Genomic DNA, 8,020 nt, shown 5'->3' on the forward strand with positions numbered 1-8,020 from the left:
GGATTGTATCCTAAGAACCCTAAAACACCAATCCCAAAGAACCTATGCACCCCAATGTTCATAGCAGCACAATTTACAATAGCCAAGAGTTGGAAGCAACCTAGGTGCCCGTCAGTAAATGAATGGATCAAAAAACTATGGTACATTTACACAATGGAATTTTATGCTGCAGAAAGAAAGAAGGAGCTCCTATCTTTTTCAACATGGTGGATGGAACTGGAAAGCATTATGCTGAGTGAAATAAGCCAGTTGTTAAAGGACAGATAGTATGTTATCTCACCTTTAACAGGAAGCTAAACAGCAAAACAAACAAGCAAGCAAAATATAACCAAAGACACTGAAATAGAGAACAGGCTGACAGTGACCAGAGGGGTGAGGGGAGGGAATTTCAGGGGAAATAGGGGAGGGATTTAGAGGAACATATATAAAGGATACATGGACAACAATCTAGAAGGGTGGAAATGGGAGGGAGGGGGGAGCACAGAGGTGGAATAGGATGGGAGTAATAGACAGAAAACTGTACTTGAAAAATAATTAAATAAAAAAATTGGAAAAAAACCACAAAAGTACTGTGGCTATTTTTGCTTTTTCATTCCCATATAACTTAAATCATTTAGCAAAATTCCACATTAAACCTGTTATGAGACTTGACCCAAGTGACTCAGTTGGGTGGGCGTTATCCTGCAAAGGGAAGGGTTATCATTTTGATTCTTGGTCTGGGCACATGCCTGGGTTGTGGGTTCAGTCCCCTGGGCATGTACCAGCAGCAACAAATTGATATTTCTCACATTAATGTTTCTTATCCTTTCTCCTTCCCTTCCTCTCTCTCTAAAACTAAATTAAGAAGATTTTTTTAAAAACCTATAATGATTTTAATATATTGAATCAAATTTATCAATATATTTGAGGAGAATTGACACATTTATAGTATTGAGTCTTCTAGCTCGTAGACAAATATTCCTTTATTTATTTGATCTTTCTCAGTAATACTTCTTAGTTTTTGTATGAAGGTGTAGATCCACAAATTTTAAAATATCACTTGGTATTGATTTTTTGATATTTTTGTGTGGTTATGTATTTTAATTTTTTTACATTTTGATTCTTGCTGACATATAAAATTATTTGAATTTTGTATTTTCACCTTGTACTGTATTCAGCAACCTTACTAAAAGTCACTTATTCATTCTAATAATTTAGTGCTAAATTTTTTTGGACTTTTTACATACTCAATTATATCATTTGTGGAAAATAACATTTTTTTACTCTGTGGCATAATTCTTATACTTTTTACTTTTTCTCCATTTAGTGCACTGGTTAGGGCTACCTATATGAAGCTGAGTGATGATAGTGGATAGTCTTGTCTTTGTTATTACAGAGGGAATGTTTTCAACATTTCATCATTAAGTGTGATACTTGCTATAGGGTTACTGTTTTTTTTTTAATGGTATTTATCAGATTAACAAAGTTAACTTCAATTCCTATTTAAGAGATTTAATCCTTACTGGATGTTGAAATTTATCAAATGTTTTTCTGCATTTATTTTTATGATTATATTACTTTCTCTTTTATTATGTTGCTATAGTTAATTTATGTCAATTGATTTTCAAATGTTAATTTAACCATGTCCTCCTAGAATAGAGACCACTTGGCTTTACATGTTAGATTTTTTTGTATATTGCTACATTTGATTTGCTAATATTTTGTTTGATCATGAATGAAATTAAGTTTTGTAAGTTGTTATTCTCATAATGGCTTTATCAGGTTTTGATTTCAAGATTAAACCATCTCCAGAATATCAATTAGAACTACCTATTTTCTAGATAAATAGTCCTTAAGTCAGTTTTAGTATTTTGAATTTTTTTAAAAGAATTTGTCCACTTACTCTAAACTTAAATTTTTAGACATCTGTTCCTTGTATTGCTAATTAACTCATACTTTAGATGCATTTATATAGATCTATCAAAAGACACCTGCTACATTGATTTCTATAAAATATGGTACCAAGAATAAAATGTACTTTAAAAGAAGCCAAAGTTGTAACATTCATCGCTCTTTTTACTTTCTTGATGGTGCACTTTGAAACACAGAAGTTTATGATTTTGATGAATTCTAACTTATCTCCTTTTTTAATCACTTGTTCTTCCAGGTGTTACATAACGAAACGAATGCCCATAAACCCTTCACCCTTTTCCCCCTTTATCCCCTCCCCTCTCCCCTTTGATCACTGTCAGCCTGTTCTCAATTTCAATGTCTTTGGTTATACTTTGCCTAACTCAAAGTCACAAAGATTTTCTTCTATGAGATTTATAGTTCTAGCTCTCACATTCATATCTGTGATCTCCTGTGTGTTAATTTTGTCTCTGATGTAAATAATCTGAATTTATTCTTTAGCATGTAGGCATCCAGTTGTTTCAGTGACATTTGTTAAAAAGACTATTCTTTCCCAACTGAATCATCTTAGTATCCTTGTCAAAAATCAACTAATCATATATGTAAGCATTTATTTTTGTAACATTACTTCTACCCCTTTAATATATATGTCTATCTTGTGCCAGTACCACACTGTCTTAATTTCTGTAACTTTGTAGTAACTTGAAACTAGGAGGAAGTATGAGCCCTTCCTCTTTGTTCTGATTTTTCAAGATTGTTTTGCCTACTGTGGGTTTCTTGCATTTCCATATGGATTCTAGGTTTAGCTTGTCAATTGCTGCAAAACAAATTGAACTGGGTTTTTGATCTGCATTGCACTAAATCTACAAATCGACTTGGGAAATATTGCTATATTGACAATATTAAGTCTTCTGATCCATGATCATAGGGTATCATTCCATTTACTTAGTTTTACTTTGATTTCTTTCAACAATGTTTTGTACTTTTCGGTGTACAAAGCTAATGCTTCTTTTGTTTAATTTATTTCATATATTTTATTTCTGATGCTATTATAAGGGGTATTGTTCTCTTATTATTATTTCAGATTGTATATTGTTAGGATACAGAAATACAATTGAACTTTGTATATTGACCTTTTATAGCTCACCTTTCCTTAACCTGTTTATCAGTTCCAATAGGTTTTAAATGAATTCCTTAGGATTTTCTATGTACAGGATCACGTCATCCTCAAATAGAAATTGTTGTACTCTTCCTTTCAAATCTAATGTTTTGTTTTTCTTTTACTTGCCAATTACTCTGGCTAGGACTTCCAGTACAATGTTGAATGGACATAGTGAGAGTAGATATTTTTGTACTATTCCTGATCTTGGAGAAAGCATTTAGCCTTTCATCATTCAGTGTGGTGTTAGTTTGTAATAGATGCCCTTTATCAGGCTGAGGAACTTCTCTTCCATTCCTAGTTTCTTGAGTGTTTTCATCACGAAAAGTGTTGGATTTTGTCAAATGTTTTCCCCCCATCTACTAAGATGTTCATGTACTTGTATTTTAGTCTATTAATATGATTTATTGCCTTGATTGATTTTCATATGTTAAACCAACCTTGCATTTCTGCATAAATCCCACTTATTCATGGGTGGTGTATAATCCTTTTAATATAATGTTAGATTAATTTTACTAGTATTTAATAATTTTGGCATTTTTATTCATAAGGGATATTTGTCTGTAGTGTTCCTTGCTTTTGATGTCTTTTTATTTTTGTTATCAAGATATTACTAACCTCATAGTTAGAGTTGGGAAGTGACTCTCCAGGAATTTTCCATTTCATTAGACATTTGGTTTGTTACATTACAGTTATTTATAGTGTTCACTTATCATCTTTTTTATTTCTGTGAAGTGTGAAACTCTCTTTTTCCCTTCTGATTTTAATTACTTGAGTCTTCTTTATATTTTCCTGGCTAGTGCACCTAAAGATTTGTTAATTGTATTGATCTTTTCACAGAATTAACTTTTGGTTTAGAGTTTTCATCAAATTTGGAAACTTTGTAGCCATAATTCCTTCAAGTATTTTTAAAATTTCTTCTCCCTACTCTCCATCTAGGGCTCTAATAACATGTATGTTAGAACATTTAACCTGGTCTTACAGGTCACTGAGGCTGTGTTCAATTTTATTTTCAGTCTAATTTCCCTGAGTTTTATTTTGGATAAATTCTACAAGTATTTCTTAAAATTCACTCATTTTTCTATTCTATAATATTTAATCTGCAGTTAACCCCATCTAGTGAATTTTTAATTTCAGATATTTATTTTTTACTTCTAAAAGTCCCATAGCCACACAAACCCATCTGCACCATGAACAAGGAATATCTATTCCAACTGGCTCACAGACACATGAGACACACAGAAAACAGATAGCAAGATGGTAAGTCAGTTCTCATCTACCAAGGAATGAAAACTAGCCTATTAGTCTTCTGTCAGAAGTATTGAGTGTCTTAATTTGAAATCAGATATATTTGAAGTGATTCAATTTTCTCATTTCACTGGTAGAAAAAGCAAAGTTCAGGAAATTTTTGAAATTTTCACACAAGCAACTACTTTAGGGCTCTTCTTACTAATGCTAATACTGCTTCCATTTATTTTGCCTTTCACAGTTTAGGTGATTGTTTATTGTACTGCATGCTTGTCCTATAGAGACAGACTTTCCCCCTACTTTTCTTTGGGGGAGAATCTTGAGAGATGTTTTAATATTTGTTTCTTAGAACCCCAGTATTTCTGCAGCTGATTCTATACCAACCTTAAGTTTTTAAAAATAGGAAGAAAATCATAGCAAGTCTTCTGCTTTGTCCTGTTGCTGGCCAAACTTTAGTAATCACGAAGCATGGTCTTCTGTTTGGAAATCCCAATCTCCTTTGTCATTTCAATACTAAATGGCTCAGAAGGCTTTTATCCTGTCAAAGGAACTGGCATTGTTGATGGTTTGCTATTACAGGAGTCTCATTTTAAGAAAGAATGGCAAGGTTGGGTAGCCATTCTGCATGTACAGTTTTGCAGTGAGCTGTTCAGAGTATGAAGAGTGAAAGCAATTCATTTTGCTCCCAAGATTTTTTCCTTCTTATTTTTCTCTTTTGTATGTCTGTTATCACAAAGTGTGTATTTATAGATGTTACAAATTGTAAGAGAGAGCATGTGGGGAAGGAAATCAAACAAAATGTCCTGAACAACTCATTAGATATTAAAAATTAAAACTTAGAGATAGTATGGGAAATTATAGGTTCTTTTCATGAAGCTGTTATATAGAAGGTGTCTGTCTACAAAAGCGAGAATGGAAAAGACAAGATACCAATTCAAATGAAGAACAAAGCTTGGATATGCAGCTTTTAAAGTATTTAAAAATGGGTGGTTATCAAAAGCTTTTCCTGAATAGTCCATAGAGAAAAAGTCTAATTTGATATTTAATTCATTAAACTGCTCTCTGGTCAGCAGTTCATGGGGAGACACTCTGTCACGGGAGTACAACTAGTTTTTTTTTCCAGTCCAGTAATAACATTTGAGCCCACTGGATAAGGAAGACAACGAGACATGTGTGTTTGGGATCTGCCTGTTAATCCCAGAGGTTCCTACATTAACCATTGGGTGAATATCTGGTTTATAACAACACCCAAATAAGACATGGTCTTCAAACATGTAGCATTTGCCTGCAAGGTCTTTAAGGAACTTGTTTAAAAAGTCTAACATCACTCTGCCAGCCCTTCATAGAGAACTCATCTAGAGACCCTTGACCTCCTAAAGTTTCTGTCTTCCTCAGATTTGTCAAATGGAGATTTGGCTTTTTGATGTTTAGAATCAGATTGAGGCAATGCAGGTACAAAGTGGGCTAGTTGAGGCTTGCAGAGTGCAGCTTCCCCCAATGACTGCCTCATTTCTACCTGCTTTCAGGTTTGGTCTATTGTTTTACTAGTTTCCTGGGGCTGCTGGAACAAAGTACTACAGACTGGGGGCTTAAACAACAGAAATTTATTGTCTTACAGTTTTGGAGGCTAGAAGTCTGAGATCAAGGTGTCAGTGGGGCTGGTGCCTTCAGGGGCTGGGAGGGAGAAACTGTTCCAGGCCTCTTGTTTAGCTCTTGAGGGCTTGCTGGCAATCTTTGGCATCCCTTGGTCTGTAGCAGCATCACCCTGGTCTCTACCTTTATGTTCACATGGTTCACCCTGTATGTTCATGCCTATGCCCAAATGTCCCCTTTATATAAGGATACCCAGTTACATTGGACTGGGGCTCACCCTACTCCAGTATGACCTAATCTTAACTACGTCTGCAACAAGTCTTTTACAAGTAAGGTCACATTCTGAGATATGGAAGGTGGATTGCCTGGGTTGCAGGCCAGTTCCCAGCAGGGGACCCATGAGGAGCAACCATACATTGATATTTCTCTCCTCTCCTTCCCTTCCCCTCTAAAGATAAATAAATTAAATAAATAAATAAAAGAAATACATTTATTCATACAAAACATTCCAGTTCAGAAGCACCAAATTATCTTAACCCAATGATCAGAATTTCTCCAAATTCTTTACAATAAAGAGGAGAGGCAAGTTCTATCTGAGAATGTGTGTCATAGGCCCCATACTAAGTCTGGCTTCTCCACTCACTGGCTATGTGAATGAACTTCAGCAAGTCCTTCTTAGTCTTTTAATTTCTGAAATGGATGTGTTTTCTCATAGGTATTGCAAGTAATCAGTAGGAACACGTGTCTTCCCCCAAAGTCTGCCATGCAACTGGCTCACAGACAAGCAGTTTGGATTTGGTGTTACAGTGGGAAGTTACCAGAAACCTACACCCCAGCATCTGCCCCCAGCAATGCCCTGTCCTGTGCTTTTTACAAATAAACATGCATTTTCTAAGACTTTTTCTTCATGGTTTAAAAAATTATACATATTCCTTTTAAACGGTGATAGAGGTGGGAAAACAGCAAGTCAATACTTGTCATTTATACCTTTGAAAGGACTGGTTTACTAGCTGAGGTTTATATAATGGGTACGTTTGGGTGAGGGTGGAGGTATGGGTATAAAATGGGGTGATACCTGGAGAAGGCAGGTCTAGGGCACCTGCAAAAACAGGTTTTGAGCTGCAAGAAGACTCTGAGTGTCTCAAAAATGAGACAATTTCACATAGGGTCAGTAACCCCTATGCAATTTTGCATAGAATCAAGTATAGTCAACACAAACTTTCATGTATACACAAAATAAGTCAGATTCACAGATATTTAGAATGGGAAGAAATGCAAAAATGGCAGTAAAGTTATTAACAGTTGTTCGGGGAGCTATCATGTCGAAGATGCCATCCCATCTCTTTTAAGAAGTTTCTACTTGAACAATAAATAAATAAATAAATATATAAATAAATAAAAGAAGTTTCTAAATCTTTCTAAGGCCTCAGAGGCACAGTCAGTGTCTCATCTTCCCACTTTTCTACTTTTCCATGGAAACAATGAAGAAATTATTCCTCATCCCACTTTCACTCCAAACACTATTTTTAGTGTTAGCATTTGCTGTAGAAACATTCACTTAGTTCTGTCCCCTCAGTGTCATGTTGTTTCACTGACAGACGAGGAAGAGCAGTTCCAGCAGTTTTCGGAAGTGAGTTATGTGTCTTAGGTACCAAATATATTTTTGTTCATAATTCAGTCAAAAATAAGGCACTGACCCAAAATGACAAATGTAAAGTCTTTCTGTAATTATAAAACCCTGTTCCCTTTTTACATTTACTTTCATTTACGATACCGAGTGGATAAGATGCTGTGTTCCTATCCAAGGAATAGAAATGTTGCTAATTTGTTCTACTGAGAAAATAAATTGTTTCTCAAAATTTTGTTGGTGATTGCCAGAGTGTCAGAAAGTTACAATTAGGGAGAGGTGGGCAGGTGTTGGTCACCCACCCTCCTTCAGAGGCAGGTGTGAGGTATATAACTCAGCCATTGATGTGTCACATTGGGCTAGTCACTCTCCTCCTTCTGCCCACCCCCCAATAAAATGAGGCAAAAGAGCATGATCTCTTAGGTCCTGAGATCCTGGACAGATCTCACCTTCCAGATTTGATTTCCAGTCACGTAGCGTACTGTGCTCTAGCAGCACAAGAA

At 35.2% G+C, this 8,020-nt stretch overlaps 1 protein-coding gene across 1 annotated transcript in view; it reads left to right on the forward strand.

Annotated features, from left to right (window-relative positions):
* TSGA10 (testis specific 10) overlaps window positions 1–6,766 on the forward strand; it is a 173,685-nt gene extending 166,919 nt beyond the window's left edge. Inside the window, exon 21 of the mRNA XM_037056798.1 lies at window positions 6,606–6,766. The gene's annotated coding sequence lies outside the window, so the exon portion shown is untranslated. The remainder of the gene's footprint in view (window positions 1–6,605) is intronic.
* Window positions 6,767–8,020: the final 1,254 nt, after the last annotated feature.

This window comes from Sturnira hondurensis, unplaced genomic scaffold (assembly GCF_014824575.4).
Source record: "Sturnira hondurensis isolate 20B ecotype Veracruz unplaced genomic scaffold, ASM1482457v3 Scaffold0009178, whole genome shotgun sequence".
NCBI classification, from domain to species: Eukaryota; Metazoa; Chordata; class Mammalia; order Chiroptera; family Phyllostomidae; genus Sturnira; species Sturnira hondurensis.